The sequence below is a fragment of the Carassius gibelio genome, chromosome B24 (genome assembly GCF_023724105.1).
Source record: "Carassius gibelio isolate Cgi1373 ecotype wild population from Czech Republic chromosome B24, carGib1.2-hapl.c, whole genome shotgun sequence".
In the NCBI taxonomy this organism is placed as follows: Eukaryota; Metazoa; Chordata; class Actinopteri; order Cypriniformes; family Cyprinidae; genus Carassius; species Carassius gibelio.
In genome coordinates this window covers 7,032,130-7,050,673 of record NC_068419.1, presented here as the reverse complement: position 1 = coordinate 7,050,673, position 18,544 = coordinate 7,032,130, and the positions used below count along the sequence as shown (strand labels likewise).

At 37.6% G+C, this 18,544-nt stretch overlaps 1 protein-coding gene and 1 long non-coding RNA gene across 2 annotated transcripts in view; both read right to left on the bottom strand.

Annotated features, from left to right (window-relative positions):
• Nucleotides 1–18,544, bottom strand: part of LOC128013232 (heparan-sulfate 6-O-sulfotransferase 1-B) — an 89,001-nt gene that overhangs the window by 58,581 nt on the left and 11,876 nt on the right. The gene's annotated exons all lie outside the window — the stretch shown is intronic.
• On the bottom strand, nt 870–17,018 carry LOC128013234 (uncharacterized). The gene is made up of 4 exons (XR_008183276.1): nt 16,523–17,018; nt 4,227–5,095; nt 1,017–2,236; nt 870–952 (listed from the first exon to the last, which is right to left on the bottom strand). It is a non-coding gene; the product is annotated as an uncharacterized LOC128013234 (long non-coding RNA).

The following is an 18,544-nucleotide window of genomic DNA, read 5'->3' as shown; positions in this document are numbered from 1 at the left end:
GCCACCAAACTTTTTGAGTACCTTCAGGGCATGGAGCCGAATATTTTTGTAATTATTTGCGAAACGATACGATGCTGCGTTCAAAAAATACAGCATTTTGAAACATAATTCAAAATGGCCGACGCCTAAAATGGCCGACACAGGAAAATTGGATATCATTCGACTCGACATGACTCACTGAATCTAAAGAGACCAGTTGTGTGATTTTTGGCCAAACCATTCAGTAGTTATAAGCCAAAATATGCATTTTTCATATCTCCTGACCACTAGGTGGCGCTGTGTCGAAACACAGCAGGTAGTCTCAGTTCATGCTTGTTATAACACACGCCAAGTTTGGTCTCAATATGACAAACCGTTGCCGGGATATAGCCTCACGTGCATGTTTGCGTGCTTTTCGTCAAATTTGTTTACGTGTCATTCGACAACAGTTGGACGAATCAACTTGAATTCCATAACTTTTTGCCAGCATGGTCTGAAGATGATCTGAGCCAATTTTCGTGGCAATCGGACTAACCGTCTAGGACGAGTTCGAAAAAGTAGGTTTTTCGAATAATTGAAAATAGCGAAAAAACTAAACCTTGCGATTTTTGAATTTTAGGGTTCATTCGACTTGGCCTGAGCCAAGGATTCAGAGGAAAAAAGAATTTCTATTTTCTGGCTTACGGTTCAAAAGTTATTAGCATACAAACATTGAAAGTTTGGACAAGTGGTGGCGCTAGAGAGTAGGAGTTAGAGGCTTCAAATTTGCTATAGTTAATGTTGGGACTGTCCTCTATCAGTGTGCCAAATTATACAACTTTCCCGCAAACGGTTCTATGGGCTGCCATAGACTTGCGGCGGAAGAAGAAGAAGAAGAATAATAATAATAACGCCAACGAAAACAATAGGTGCCTACGCACCTTCGGTGCTTGGCCCCTAATAACGCCAACGAAAACAATAGGTGCCTACGCACCTTCGGTGCTTGGCCCCTAATAATAATAATAAGAACCGGAACAAAAACAATAGGTGCCTCGCACCTTCGGTGCTTGGCCCCTAATAACGCCAACGATTACAATAGGTGCCTACGCACCTTCGGTGCTTGGCCCCTAATAATAAATATAGCTGCAAGCAGCAATTACGGGGCCAAGCACTCCAACGGCAAATGTAGGAGCTAAGCATCGCATGAAGCATCACACCAAATTCATTAATGAGCAATAACAGCAATTTTGGAATTATTGTAATTGAAATGGCAAAAAAAAATCATAATACCACCTCTAGTAGCATGATTACTTGGCTTATCAAGCTTGACCAATAGGTGGCACTGTTATAAAATCAATTTGGTGTACTCTGTGTGACTTTTCAATGACACACACAAAGTTTGGTGTCAATATGCCAAAGCATTCCAGGGATACAGCCTCAAGTGTCATTTTCTCATTGTGCCTCAAATTCGTCGATGTGGTATGCGAAAACGGTTTTGTCTATCGACTCAAAAGCCATAACTTTGAGTCAGCATAGTCTGAAGATCATTTGATTCGAATTTGGTGAAAATCGGACCTACGGTTGATGAGGAGTTCGACAAAGTAGGTTTTCAACATAAATCAAAATGGCGGACCGGAAGTTCAGCTTACTATGGTATATTTGGTATCTATGTTATCGGCATAAACCAGGGAATATTTTGAGCCCAGTTCCATTTGAATGGGCTAATGCAATAAAAAGTTATTAGCATTTTTACAAGTGTAATTATTCATGGTTAATGAATGGTTTATTACTCTTGACCAATAGGTGGCGCTGTCACCAAATTTCTGTGGCATGGTCAGTGTGAGGTGGCGATGACACATACAAAATTTGGTGCAAATATGTCAAAGCGTTGCAGAGATACAGCCTCAAATGCATTTTGGCACCCTTCCAGCAAATTCGTTGATGCGCTAAATGAGAACTGTTTCGTATATCGACACGAAATCCATAACTTTTTGCCAGCATGGTCTGAAGATGATTCACGTCAAATTTGGTGAAAATTGGACTAACGGTCTAGGAGGAGTTCGAAAAAGTAGGTTTTCAACATTAAGCAAAATGGCGGACAGGAAGTATGGCCAATTTTCACATAATTGGTATCAATGCTCTCGGCATGACCCACAGAATATAGCGAGACCATTTTAATTTTAATAGTCTAAATTATTCAAAAGTTATTAGCATTTATGTGATATTTCATTATAACTATTGGCCACAAGGTGGCACTGCCACCAAACTTTTTGAGTACCTTCAGGGCATGGAGCCGAATATTTTTGTAATTATTTGCGAAACGATACGATGATGCGTTCAAAAAATACAGCATTTTGAAACATAATTCAAAATGGCCGACGCCTAAAATGGCCGACACGGGAAAATTGGATATCAATCGACTCGACATGACGCACTGAATCTACAGAGACCAGTTTTGTAATTTTTGGCCAAACCATTCAGAAGTTATAAGCCAAAATATGCATTTTTCATATCTCATGACCACTAGGTGGCGCTGTGTCGAAACACTGCAGGTAGTCTCAGGTCATGCTTATTATAACACACACCAAGTTTGGTCTCAATACGCCAAACCGTTGTGGAGATATAGCCTCACGTGTATTTTTGCGTGCTTTTCGTCATATTTTTTCACGTGTCATTCGAGAACGGTTGGACGAATCAACTTGAATTCCATAACTTTTTGCCAGCATGGTCTGTTGATGATCTGAGCCAATTTTCGTGAAAATCGGACAAACCGTCTAGGACGAGTTCGAAAAAGTAAGTTTTTCGAAAAGTTGAAAATAGCGAAAAAACTAAACCTTGCGATTTTTGAATTTTAGGGTTCATTCGACTTGGCTTGAGCCAAGGATTCAGAGGAAAAAAGAATTTCCATTTTCTGGCTTACGGTTCAAAAGTTATTAGCATACAAACATTGAAAGTTTGGACAAGTGGTGGCGCTAGAGAGTAGGAGTTAGAGGCTTCAAATTTGCTATAGTTAATGTTGGGACTGTCCTCTATCAGTGTGCCAAATTATACAACTTTCCCGCAAACGGTTCTATGGGCTGCCATAGACTTGCGGCGGAAGAAGAAGAAGAAGAAGAAGAAGAAATATAGCTGCAAGCAGCAATTACGGGGCCAAGCACTCCAACGGCAAATGTAGTAGCTAAGCATCGCATAAAGCATCACACCAAATACATTAATGAGCAATAACAGCAATTTTGGAATTACTGTATTTGAAATGGCAAAAAAAAAAAAACACCAATACCACCTCTAGTAGCATGATTACTTGGTTTATCAAGCTTGACCAATAGGTGACACTGTTATAAAATCAATTTGGTGTACTCTGTGTGACTTTTCAATGACACACACAAAGTTTGGTGTCAATATGCCAAAGCATTCCAGGGATACAGCCTCAAGTGTCATTTTCTCATTGTGCCTCAAATTCGTCGATGTGGTATGCGAAAACGGTTTTGTCTATCGACTCAAAATCCATAACTTTGAATCAGTATAGCCTGAAGATCATTTGATTCGAATTTGGTGAAAATCGGACATACGGTTGATCAGGAGTTCGAAAAAGTATGTTTTCAACATAAATCAAAATGGCGGACCGGAAGTTCAGCTTACCGTGGTATATTTGGTATCTATGTTATCGGCATAAGCCAGGGAATATTTTGAGCCCAGTTTCCTTCAAATAGGCTAATGCATTAAAAAGTTATTAGCATTTTAAAAAGTGTAATTACTCATGGTTAATGAATGGTTTATTACTCTTGACCAATAGGTGGCGCTGTTACCAAATTTATGTGGCATGGTCAGTGTGAGGTGGCGATGACACATACAAAGTTTGGTGCAAATATGTCAAAGTGTTGCAGAGATACAGCCTCAAATGCATTTTGGCACCCTTCCAGCAAATTCGTTGATGCGCTAAATGAGAACCGTTACGTATATCGACACAAAATCCATAACTTTTTGCCAGCATGGTCTGAAGATGATTCACGTCAAATTTGGTGAAAATTGGGCTAACGGTCTAGGAGGAGTTCGAAAAAGTAGGTTTTCAACATTAAGCAAAATGGCGGACAGGAAGTAAGGCCAATTTTCACATTATTGGTATCAATACTCTCGGCATGACCCACAGAATATAGCGAGACCATTTTAATTTTAATAGACTAATTTATTCAAAAGTTATTAGCATTTATGTGATATTTCATTATAACTATTGGCCACAAGGTGGCGCTGCCACCAAACTTTTTGAGTACCTTCAGGGCATGGAGCCGAATATTTTTGTAATTATTTGCGAAACGATACGATGCTGCGTTCAAAAAATACAGCATTTTAAATCATAATTCAAAATGGCCGACGCCTAAAATGGCCGACACAGGAAAATTGGATATCATTTGACTCGACATGACTCACTGAATCTAAAGAGACCAGTTGTGTGATTTTTGGCCAAACCATTCAGTAGTTATAAGCCAAAATATGCATTTTTCATATCTCCTGACCACTAGGTGGCGCTGTGTCGAAACACTGCAGGTAGTCTCAGTTCATGCTTGTTATAACACACGCCAAGTTTGGTCTCAATATGACAAACCGTTGCCAGGATATAGCCTCACGTGCATGTTTGCGTGCTTTTCGTCAAATTTGTTTACGTGTCATTCGACAACAGTTGGACGAATCAACTTGAATTCCATAACTTTTTGCCAGCATGGTCTGAAGATGATCTGAGCCAATTTTCGTGGCAATCGGACTAACCGTCTAGGACGAGTTCGAAAAAGTAGGTTTTTCGAATAATTGAAAATAGCGAAAAAACTAAACCTTGCGATTTTTGAATTTTGGGGTTCATTCGACTTGGCATGAGCCAAGGATTCAGAGGAAAAAAGAATTTCCATTTTCTGGCTTACGGTTCAAAAGTTATTAGCATACAAACATTGAAAGTTTGGACAAGTGGTGGCGCTAGAGAGTAGGAGATAGAGACTTCAAATTTGCTATAGTTAATGTTGGGACTGTCCTCTATCAGTGTGCCAAATTATACAACTTTCCCGCAATCGGTTCTATGGGCTGCCATAGACTTGCGGCGGAAGAAGAAGAATAATAATAACGCCAACAAACACAATAGGTGCCTTCGCACCTTCGGTGCTTGGCCCCTAATAAATATAGCTGCAAGCAGCAATCACGGGGCCAAGCATTCCAGCGGCAACATCAGGAGCTAAGCATATGTAGCATCAGACCAAATGCAACAATGAATAATGAAATTAATAATTGCATGATTGTAATTGAAATGGCTGAAAATCGTTAATAAAAGTTCCACAGCGAGGAGCTAAGCATGGCATGGAGCATCAGACCAAATGCAACGAGTAAGAAAAGCAATTATTGGAAGAGTGTAATTGAAACAGCCAGTAAAACTCCAGTAAAATGATGCATTATCATTTTTGGAAAATAGGTGGCGCTGTAATCAAATCGCTTTGTTGTGTTCTGTGGGAGGTGACAATGTTGTGGGCAATTTCTTTCAAAATACTTACAGACCTTTAGGGCAATGAGTCGAACATGCCCACCGAGTTACGTTCCGATCGACTTCCATTAACCTTGTCAAATAGATGCTTAAAGTTGTTTGGCCAATGGCGGCCATGTTTTTTAAGATAAGTGAAATTCCTCATAGAGCACTTATGCCACATTGGGCCATACCAATTTTCAAGTTGATTGGATCAGCGGTTGCTTAGTTATAGCCATTTTAGTTTTTTTTTCATCCTGTAGCGCCACCAAGTGGCAGATATGGAAAAAATAATAATTTGACTAAAGTTTTTGTTCATGCATATGAGTTCTGAGTTTGGTGAAGATATCTCATTTTGTTCCCGAGTTATAGCCTTTTTCATAAAATTGGTCCGCGAATTTGAATGTTTTGGGTCACCTGGTTTTTTGTTCAGTCTTGATCAAACCACTGCAGTAATATTCTCAGGACTCTCTAGATCAATAACTTTGAAAAAATATGTTGTATTTTGTCCTTTGGTTAGATAACATTTAAACAGGCCTAAAAAACAAAAGATTTCTGTTGTGAATGGCATTAAACTGCAAAAAAAAGGGGGTAATATAATCACACATGCATTAGATCTGTATTTTTTCTAAACAATCATGCAAAATTTAACAGAGATTAGGTAAAAAAGAACACTGTAATATTTATAAAGCTTCAAAACCCAGTGTTGAATAAAAAATTGCAATTATAACCACTAGATGTCACCGGAAGACCACTAATGAGCTCACTAAAGACTAAAACATTACAGTTTATGGGCTTGTTGAGAGATTCATCTAGAAAAAATGTATATTACTATTATTTAATATTACTGTTCAAGCATTTCAGATCACATTGAGTCAAAGTTTACCAATTTATTCATACAGATATATCTAATGTTTATAATTATGCCAGATTATGATTGCAATGAAACCTGAAAAATGACATAGAAGCCCATAAAAACAGAAGACTTGCAATAGGTTTTATCACCCATCATTTATTTTAATTATCTATATATATAACAAAATGTGTGCATCTGTGTGTGGGTTTAAGCATGCTTATTGAGTATTAATATACTAGTTTAAACATTTCATGTTTGTGTGTGTCTGTAATTCTGTTCTATTCTTTTACTGTCAGCCATATCTAGGTTATTTAAAATCAGTGCAGTACTATTATCTAGACTGTGAAATTATACATAAATTGCGTATGCTTCTTTGGAATGAAATTAAGACAACATATAACAGTTATAAAGGTTAAAGAGACAGTCTTGTATGATAAATTGCATTTACGACCACTAGATGTCACTGGAAGACCACTAATGGGCTTTGCAGAGATATAGCCTCAGACTCATTTTGTGAAGATGCCTGACATCTGAAGCAGCGCTGTACAAAAACGGTTTCGTCTATTGACACGAAATCCATAACATTTTGTCAGCACGGTCTGAAGATGATCTGATTCAATTTTGGTGAAAATCGGACAAACGGTTGAGGATGAGTTTAAAAAAAAAGGTTTTCAACATGAATCAAAATGGCGGACAGGAAGTTTTGCTTAATATGACATAATTGGTATGCATGTTGTCGGCATGTCCCAAGGAACATTTTGAGACATGTTTCATGATAATAGGCTAATGCAATCAAAAGTTATTAGCATTATTGGAAATGTAATAATTAGCGGTTATTGATTGGTTTATTACTCTTGACCAATAGGTGGCGCTGTGACCAAAATGATGTGGCGTGGTCAATGTGATGTGACAATGTCACATATTAAGTTTTGTGTAAATATCTCCAACCTTTGCAGAGATACAGCCTCAGATGCAGTTTGGCATCTTTCCAGCAAATTCGTTGGTACGCTAATTGAAAACGGTTACGTGTATCGACACAAATTCCATAACTTTTTGCCAGCATGGTCTGAAGATGATCCAAATCAAATTTGGTGAAAATCTGAGCAACGGTCTAGGAGGAGTTCGAAAAAGTAGGTTTTCAACATGAATCAAAATGGCGGACAGGAAATTTTGCCAAAATTGACAAATGTGGTATCGGTGTTCTCGGCATGACCCAAGGAATCTATCAACATCAGCTTTGTTACAATAGGCTAATGTATGCAAAAGTTATTAGCATTTTTCGAAAAAATCGTTATAACTATTGACCACAAGGTGGCGCTGCCCCCAATTTTTTTCTGTACATTCAGGGCATGGAGCCGGACATTTTTGTAATTATTTGCGAAACGATACGGAACTTCATTCTTAAGATACAGCAATTTACAACTAAATCCAAAATGGCCGACGCCCAAAATGGCCAAATTGGGAAAATTCGGTATCATTCGACTCGGAATGATGCACTGAATCTAAAGACACCACTTTTGTGATTTTTGGCAAAACCGTTCAGAAGTTATGAGCAAAAACATGCATTTTTCATATCTCCTGACCACTAGGGGGCACAGCGCCGAAACACTGCAGGTAGTCCCAGGGAATGGTTGTTATAAGACCCACCAAGATTGGTCTCAATAGGCCAAACCGTTGCGGAGATATAGCCTCACGTTCACATTTGCGTGCTTTTCGAAGAATTCGTTCATGAGCTATTCGGAAACGGTTTGAGAAATCAACTTGAATTCCATAACTTTTTGCCAGCATGGTCTGAAGATTATCTGATTCAATTTCCGTGACAATCGGTGCAACGGCCTAGGACGAGTTCGAAAAAGTAGGTTTTACGAAAAATTGACGATAGCGAAAAAACTAAGCCTTGCGATTTTTGAATTTCGGTGTCCATTCGACTCGGCATGAGCCAAGGAATCACAGGAAAAAAGAATTTTCATTTTGTGGCTTACGGTTCAAGAGTTATTAGCATCAAGTTTTTGAAAGTTTAGACAATTGGTGGCGCTAGAGAGTTTGAGTTAGAGACTTCAAATTTGCTACGGTTAATGTTCAGACAGTCCTCTATTAGTGTGCCAAATTATACAACTTTCCCGCAATCGGTTCTATGGGCTACCATAGACTTGGGGTGGAAGAAGAGGAAGAATAATAAATATAGCTGCAAGCAGCAATCACGGGGCCAAGCATTCCAGCGGCAACATCAGGAGCTAAGCATATGTAGCATCAGACCAAATGCAACAATGAATAATGAAATTAATAATTGCATGACTGTAATTGAAATGGCTGAAAATCGTTAATAAAAGTTCCACAGCGAGGAACTAAGCATGGCATGGAGCATCAGACCAAATGCAACGAGTAAGAAAAGCAATTATTGGAAGAGTGTAATTGAAACAGCCAGTAAAACTCCAGTAAAATGATGCATTATCATTTTTGGAAAATAGTTGGCGCTGTAATCAAATCGCTTTGTTGTGTTCTGTGGGAGGTGACAATGTTGTGGGCAATTTCTTTCAAAATACTTACAGACCTTTAGGGCAATGAGTCGAACATGCCCACCGAGTTTCGTTCCGATCGACTTCCATTAACCTTGTCAAATAGGTGCTTAAAGTTGTTTGGCCAATGGCGGCCATGTTTTTTAAGATAAGTGAAATTCCTCATAGAGCACTTGTGCCACATTCGGCCATATCAATTTTCAAGTTGATTGGATCAAAGGTTGCTTAGTTATAGCCATTAGATTTTTTTTTCATCCTGTAGTGCCACCAAGTGGCAGATATGGAAAAAATAATAATAATTTGACTAAAGTTTTTGTTCATGCATATGAGTTCTGAGTTTGGTGAAGATATCTCATTTTGTTCCCGAGTTATAGCCTTTTTCGTAAAATTGGTCCACGAATTTGAATGTTTTGGGTCACCTGGTTTTTTGTTCAGTCTTGATCAAACCACTGCAATAATATTATCTGGACTCTCTAGATCAATAATTTTCAAAAATATGTTGCATTTTGTCCTTTGGTTAGCTATAAGAGGTCATTTAGGAAAGGGCCGTGGCCACATGTAACCTAAAGCCTATAAAACTGAAACAAAAACTCAAAACTTTATGAAACTTGGTTATAACATGTGAAAGATGACCCACCAAGCATGCAAAGTTTCATTAAGATCAGAAAATAGCTGGTGCTATAACAGTTAAAATGGCCTAAAAAACAAAAGATTTCTGTTGTGAATGGCATTAAACTGCAAAAAAAAGGGCTAATATAATCACACATGCATTAGATCTGTATTTTTTCTAAACAATCATGCAAAATTTAACAGAGATTAGGTAAAAAAGAACACTGTAATATTTATAAAGCTTCAAAACCCAGTGTTGAATAAAAAATTGCAATTATAACCACTAGATGTCACCGGAAGACCACTAATGAGCTCACTAAAGACTAAAATATTACAGTTTATGGGCTTGTTGAGGGATTCATCTAGAAAAAATGTATATTACTATTATTTAATATTACTGTTCAAGCATTTCAGATCACATTGAGTCAAAGTTTACCAATTTATTCATACAGATATATCTAATGTTTATAATTATGCCAGATTATGATTGCAATGAAACCTGAAAAATGACATAGAAGCCCATAAAAACAGAAGACTTGCAATAGGTTTTATCACCCATCATTTATTTTAATTATCTATATATATAACAAAATGTGTGCATCTGTGTGTGGGTTTAAGCATGCTTATTGAGTATTAATATAGTAGTTTAAACATTTCATGTTTGTGTGTGTCTGTAATTCTGTTCTATTCTTTTACTGTCAGCCATATCTAGGTTAATTAAAATCAGTGCAGTACTATTATCTAGACTGTGAAATTATACATAAATTGCGTATGCTTCTTTGGAATGAAATTAAGACAACATATAACAGTTATAAAGGTTAAAGAGACAGTGTTGTATGATAAATTGCATTTACGACCACTAGATGTCACTGGAAGACCACTAATGGGCTCACTAAAGACTAAAACATTACAGTTCATTGTCTCGATGATTGATTCATCTAGAAAAATATATATTACTATTATTTAATATTACTGTTCAAGCATTTAAGATCACATTGAGTGAAAGTTCAACAATTTATTCATACATGTATATCAAATGTTTACTATTATGTCAGAATATGAATGCAATGAAACCTGACATAGAAATGTAAGAAAAGAAGTCTTTCTGTGAGTTGTGTGTCACCTATAATTTATTTCAAATATGTACATACAACAAAATGTGTGGGCATGTACTTCTCTCTGTGTGTGTGTGTGTGTGTGTGTGTGTGTGTAATCATGCTTATTGATTATTCATATAATAGTTGAACCATTTGATTTCTGTGTGTGAGTGTCTGTGAGCCTATTCTCCATGTTAGACAATGGCACACACAAGTTTGGCTTAATTACAACAAAGCTTTGCAGAGATATAGCCTCAGACTCATTTTGTGAAGATGCCTGACATCTGAAGCAGCGCTGTACAAAAACGGGAAATCCATAACTTTTTGTCAGCACGGTCTGAAGATGATCTGATTCAATTTTGGTGAAAATCAGACAAACGGTTGAGGATGAGTTTAAAAAAAAAGGTTTTCAACATGAATCAAAATGGCGGACAGGAAGTTTTGCTTAATATGACATAATTGGTATGTATGTTGTCGGCATGTCCCAAGGAACATTTTGAGACATGTTTCATGATAATAGGCTAATGCAATCAAAAGTTATTAGCATTATTGGAAATGTAATAATTAGCGGTTATTGATTGGTTTATTACTCTTGACCAATAGGTGGCGCTGTGACCAAAATGATGTGGCGTGGTCAATGTGATGTGACAATGTCACATATTAAGTTTTGTGTAAATATCTCCAACCTTTGCAGAGATACAGCCTCAGATGCAGTTTGGCATCTTTCCAGCAAATTCGTTGGTACGCTAATTGAAAACAGTTACGTGTATCGACACAAATTCCATAACTTTTTGCCAGCATGGTCTGGAGATGATCCAAATCAAATTTGGTGAAAATCTGAGCAACGGTCTAGGAGGAGTTCGAAAAAGTAGGTTTTCAACATGAATCAAAATGGCGGACAGGAAATTTTGCCAAAATTGACAAATGGGGTATCGGTGTTCTCGGCATGACCCAAGGAATCTATCAACATCAGTTTTGTTACAATAGGCTAATGTATGCAAAAGTTATTAGCATTTTTTGAAAAATCGTTATAACTATTGACCACAAGGTGGCGCTGCCCCGAATTTTTTTGTGTACATTCAGGGCATGGAGCCGGACATTTTTGTAATTATTTGCGAAACGATACGGAACTTCATTCTTAAGATACAGCAATTTACAACTAAATTCAAAATGGCCGACGCCCAAAATGGCCGAATTGGGAAAATTTGGTATCATTCGACTCGGAATGATGCACTGAATCTAAAGACACCACTTTTGTGATTTTTGGCAAAACCGTTCAGAAGTTATGAGCAAAAATATGCATTTTTCATACCTCCTGACCACTAGGGGGCACAGCGCCGAAACACTGCAGGTAGTCCCAGGGAATGGTTGTTATAAGACCCACCAAGATTGGTCTCAATAGGCCAAACCGTTGCCGAGATATAGCCTCACGTTCACGTTTGCGTGCTTTTCGAAGAATTCGTTCATGAGCTATTCGGAAACGGTTTGAGAAATCAACTTGAATTCCATAACTTTTTGCCAGCATGGTCTGAAGATTATCTGATTCAATTTTCGTGACAATCGGTGCAACGGCCTAGGACGAGTTCGAAAAAGTAGGTTTTACGAACAATTGACGATAGCGAAAAAACTAAGCCTTGTGATTTTTGAATTTCGGTGTCCATTCGACTCGGCATGAGCCAAGGAATCACAGAAAAAAAGAATTTTCATTTTGTGGCTTACGGTTCAAGAGTTATTAGCATCAAGTTTTTGAAAGTTTAGACAATTGGTGGCGCTAGAGAGTTTGAGTTAGAGACTTCAAATTTGCTACGGTTAATGTTCAGACAGTCCTCTATTAGTGTGCCAAATTATACAACTTTCCCGCAATCGGTTCTATGGGCTACCATAGACTTGGGGTGGAAGAAGAAGAGGAAGAATAATAATAATAACGCCAACAAACACAATAGGTGCCTTCGCACCTTCGGTGCTTGGCCCCTAAATATAGCTGCAAGCAGCAATTACGGGGCCAAGCACTCCAACGGCAAATGTAGTAGCTAAGCATCGCATAAAGCATCACACCAAATACATTAATGAGCAATAACAGCAATTTTGGAATTATTGTATTTGAATTGGCAAAAAAAAAAAACACCAATACCACCTCTAGTAGCATGATTACTTGGTTTATCAAGCTTGACCAATAGGTGACACTGTTATAAAATCAATTTGGTGTACTCTGTGTGACTTTTCAAAGACACACACAAAGTTTGGTGTCAATATGCCAAAGCATTCCAGGGATACAGCCTCAAGTGTCATTTTCTCATTGTGCCTCAAATTCGTCGATGTGGTATGCGAAAACGGTTTTGTCTATCGACTCAAAATCCATAACTTTGAATCAGTATAGCCTGAAGATCATTTGATTCGAATTTGGTGAAAATCGGACATACGGTTGATCAGGAGTTCGAAAAAGTATGTTTTCAACATAAATCAAAATGGCGGACCGGAAGTTCAGCTTACCGTGGTATATTTGGTATCTATGTTATCGGCATAAGCCAGGGAATATTTTGAGCCCAGTTTCCTTCAAATAGGCTAATGCATTAAAAAGTTATTAGCATTTTAAAAAGTGTAATTACTCATGGTTAATGAATGGTTTATTACTATTGACCAATAGGTGGCGCTGTTACCAAATTTATGTGGCATGGTCAGTGTGAGGTGGCGATGACACATACAAAGTTTGATGCAAATATGTCAAAGTGTTGCAGAGATACAGCCTCAAATGCATTTTGGCACCCTTCCAGCAAATTCGTTGATGCGCTAAATGAGAACCGTTACGTATATCGACACAAAATCCATAACTTTTTGCCAGCATGGTCTGAAGATGATTCACGTCAAATTTGGTGAAAATTGGGCTAACGGTCTAGGAGGAGTTCGAAAAAGTAGGTTTTCAACATTAAGCAAAATGGCGGACAGGAAGTAAGGCCAATTTTCACATTATTGGTATCAATACTCTCGGCATGACCCACAGAATATAGCGAGACCATTTTAATTTTAATAGACTAATTTATTCAAAAGTTATTAGCATTTATGTGATATTTTATTATAACTATTGGCCACAAGGTGGCGCTGCCACCAAACTTTTTGAGTACCTTCAGGGCATGGAGCCGAATATTTTTGTAATTATTTGCGAAACGATACGATGCTGCGTTCAAAAAATACAGCATTTTAAATCATAATTCAAAATGGCCGACGCCTAAAATGGCCGACACAGGAAAATTGGATATCATTTGACTCGACATGACTCACTGAATCTAAAGAGACCAGTTGTGTGATTTTTGGCCAAACCATTCAGTAGTTATAAGCCAAAATATGCATTTTTCATATCTCCTGACCACTAGGTGGCGCTGTGTCGAAACACTGCAGGTAGTCTCAGTTCATGCTTGTTATAACACACGCCAAGTTTGGTCTCAATATGACAAACCGTTGCCGGGATATAGCCTCACCTGCATGTTTGCGTGCTTTTCGTCAAATTTGTTTACGTGTCATTCGACAACAGTTGGACGAATCAACTTGAATTCCATAACTTTTTGCCAGCATGGTCTGAAGATGATCTGAGCCAATTTTCGTGGCAATCGGACTAACCGTCTAGGACGAGTTCGAAAAAGTAGGTTTTTCGAATAATTAAAAATAGCGAAAAAACTAAACCTTGCGATTTTTGAATTTTGGGGTTCATTCGACTTGGCATGAGCCAAGGATTCAGAGGAAAAAAGAATTTCCATTTTCTGGCTTACGGTTCAAAAGTTATTAGCATACAAACATTGAAAGTTTGGACAAGTGGTGGCGCTAGAGAGTAGGAGATAGAGACTTCAAATTTGCTATAGTTAATGTTGGGACTGTCCTCTATCAGTGTGCCAAATTATACAACTTTCCCGCAATCGGTTCTATGGGCTGCCATAGACTTGCGGCGGAAGAAGAAGAAGAATAATAATAAATATAGCTGCAAGCAGCAATTACGGGGCCAAGCACTCCAACGGCAAATGTAGTAGCTAAGCATCGCATAAAGCATCACACCAAATACATTAATGAGCAATAACAGCAATTTTGGAATTATTGTATTTGAAATGGCAAAAAAAAAAAACACCAATACCACCTCTAGTAGCATGATTACTTGGTTTATCAAGCTTGACCAATAGGTGACACTGTTATAAAATCAATTTGGTGTACTCTGTGTGACTTTTCAATGACACACACAAAGTTTGGTGTCAATATGCCAAAGCATTCCAGGGATACAGCCTCAAGTGTCATTTTCTCATTGTGCCTCAAATTCGTCGATGTGGTATGCGAAAACGGTTTTGTCTATCGACTCAAAATCCATAACTTTGAATCAGTATAGCCTGAAGATCATTTGATTCGAATTTGGTGAAAATCGGACATACGGTTGATGAGGAGTTCGAGAAAGTATGTTTTCAACATAAATCAAAATGGCGGACCGGAAGTTCAGGTTACCGTGGTATATTTGGTATCTATGTTATCGGCATAAGCCAGGGAATATTTTGAGCCCAGTTTCCTTCAAATAGGCTAATGCATTAAAAAGTTATTAGCATTTTAAAAAGTGTAATTACTCATGGTTAATGAATGGTTTATTACTCTTGACCAATAGGTGGCGCTGTTACCAAATTTATGTGGCATGGTCAGTGTGAGGTGGCGATGACACATACAAAGTTTGGTGCAAATATGTCAAAGTGTTGCAGAGATACAGCCTCAAATGCATTTTGGCACCCTTCCAGCAAATTCGTTGATGCGCTAAATGAGAACCGTTACGTATATCGACACAAAATCCATAACTTTTTGCCAGCATGGTCTGAAGATGATGCACGTCAATTTTGGTGAAAATTGGGCTAACGGTCTAGGAGGAGTTCGAAAAAGTAGGTTTTCAACATTAAGCAAAATGGCGGACAGGAAGTAAGGCCAATTTTCACATTATTGGTATCAATACTCTCGGCATGACCCACAGAATATAGCGAGACCATTTTAATTTTAATAGAGTAATTTATTCAAAAGTTATTAGCATTTATGTGATATTTCATTATAACTATTGGCCACAAGGTGGCGCTGCCACCAAACTTTGTGAGTACCTTCAGGGCATGGAGCCGAATATTTTTGTAATTATTTGCGAAACGATACGATGCTGCGTTCAAAAAATACAGCATTTTAAATCATAATTCAAAATGGCCGACGCCTAAAATGGCCGACACAGGAAAATTGGATATCATTTGACTCGACATGACTCACTGAATCTAAAGAGACCAGTTGTGTGATTTTTGGCCAAACCATTCAGTAGTTATAAGCCAAAATATGCATTTTTCATATCTCCTGACCACTAGGTGGCGCTGTGTCGAAACACTGCAGGTAGTCTCAGTTCATGCTTGTTATAACACACGCCAAGTTTGGTCTCAATATGACAAACCGTTGCCGGGATATAGCCTCACGTGCATGTTTGCGTGCTTTTCGTCAAATTTGTTTACGTGTCATTCGACAACAGTTGGACGAATCAACTTGAATTCCATAACTTTTTACCAGCATGGTCTGAAGATGATCTGAGCCAATTTTCGTGGCAATCGGACTAACCGTCTAGGACGAGTTCGAAAAAGTAGGTTTTTCGAATAATTGAAAATAGCGAAAAAACTAAACCTTGCGATTTTTGAATTTTGGGGTTCATTCGACTTGGCATGAGCCAAGGATTCAGAGGAAAAAAGAATTTCCATTTTCTGGCTTACGGTTCAAAAGTTATTAGCATACAAACATTGAAAGTTTGGACAAGTGGTGGCGCTAGAGAGTAGGAGATAGAGACTTCAAATTTGCTATAGTTAATGTTGGGACTGTCCTCTATCAGTGTGCCAAATTATACAACTTTCCCGCAATCGGTTCTATGGGCTGCCATAGACTTGCGGCGGAAGAAGAAGAAGAAGAAGAAGAAGAATAATAATAACGCCAACGATTACAATAGGTGCCTACGCACCTTCGGTGCTTGGCCCCTAAATATAGCTGCAAGCAGCAATCACGGGGCCAAGCATTCCAGCGGCAACATCAGGAGCTAAGCAGACCAAATGCAACAATGAATAATGAAATTAATAATTGCATGATTGTAATTGAAATGGCTGAAAATCGTTAATAAAAGTTCCACAGCGAGGAGCTAAGCATGGCATGGAGCATCAGACCAAATGCAACGAGTAAGAAAAGCAATTATTGGAAGAGTGTAATTGAAACAGCCAGTAAAACTCCAGTAAAATGATGCATTATCATTTTTGGAAAATAGGTGGCGCTGTAATCAAATCGCTTTGTTGTGTTATGTGGGAGGTGACAATGTTGTGGGCAATTTCTTTCAAAATACTTACAGACCTTTAGGGCAATGAGTCGAACATGCCCACCGAGTTTCGTTCCGATCGACTTCCATTAACCTTGTCAAATAGGTGCTTAAAGTTGTTTGGCCAATGGCGGCCATGTTTTTTAAGATAAGTGAAATTCCTCATAGAGCACTTGTGCCACATTGGGCCATATCCATTTTCAAGTTGATTGGATCAACGGTTGCTTAGTTATAGCCATTTGATTTTTTTTTCATCCTGTAGCGCCACCAAGTGGCAGATATGGAAAAAAAATAATAATTTGACTAAAGTTTTTGTTCATGCATATGAGTTCTGAGTTTGGTGAAGATATCTCATTTTGTTCCCGAGTTATAGCCTTTTTCGTAAAATTGGTCCACGAATTTGAATGTTTTGGGTCACCTGGTTTTTTGTTTAGTCTTGATCAAACCACTGCAATAATATTCTCTGGACTCTCTAGATCAATAATTTTCAAAAATATGTTGCATTTTGTCCTTTGGTTAGCTATAAGAGGTCATTTAGGAAAGGGCCGTGGCCACATGTAACCTAAAGCCTATAAAACTGAAACAAAAACTCAAAACTTTATGAAACTTGGTTATAACATGTGAAAGATGACCCACCAAGCATGCAAAGTTTCATTAAGATCAGAAAATAGCTGGTGCTATAACAGTTAAACAGGCCTAAAAAACAAAAGATTTCTGTTGTGAATGGCATTAAACTGCAATCATGCAAAATTTAACAGAGATTAGGTAAAAAAGAACACTGTAATATTTATAAAGCTTCAAAACCCAGTGTTGAATAAAAAATTGCAATTATAACCACTAGATGTCACCGGAAGACCACTAATGAGCTCACTAAAGACTAAAACATTACAGTTTATGGGCTTGTTGAGGGATTCATCTAGAAAAAATGTATATTACTATTATTTAATATTACTGTTCAAGCATTTCAGATCACATTGAGTCAAAGTTTACCAATTTATTCATACAGATATATCTAATGTTTATAATTATGCCAGATTATGATTGCAATGAAACCTGAAAAATGACATAGAAGCCCATAAAAACAGAAGACTTGCAATAGGTTTTATCACCCATCATTTATTTTAATTATCTATATATATAACAAAATGTGTGGGTTTAAGCATGCTTATTGAGTATTAATATAGTAGTTTAAACATTTCATGTTTGTGTGTGTCTGTAATTCTGTTCTATTCTTTTACTGTCAGCCATATCTAGGTTATTTAAAATCAGTGCAGTACTATTATCTAGACTGTGAAATTATACATAAATTGCGTATGCTTCTTTGGAATGAAATTAAGACAACATATAACAGTTATAAAGGTTAAAGAGACAGTGTTGTATGATAAATTGCATTTACGACCACTAGATGTCACTGGAAGACCACTAATGGGCTCACTAAAGACTAAAACATTACAGTTCATTGTCTCGATGATTGATTCATCTAGAAAAATATATATTACTATTATTTAATATTACTGTTCAAGCATTTAAGATCACATTGAGTGAAAGTTCAACCATTTATTCATACATGTTTATCAAATGTTTACTATTATGTCAGAATATGAATGCAATGAAACCTGACATAGAAATGTAAGAAAAGAAGTCTTTCTGTGAGTTGTGTGTCACCTATAATTTATT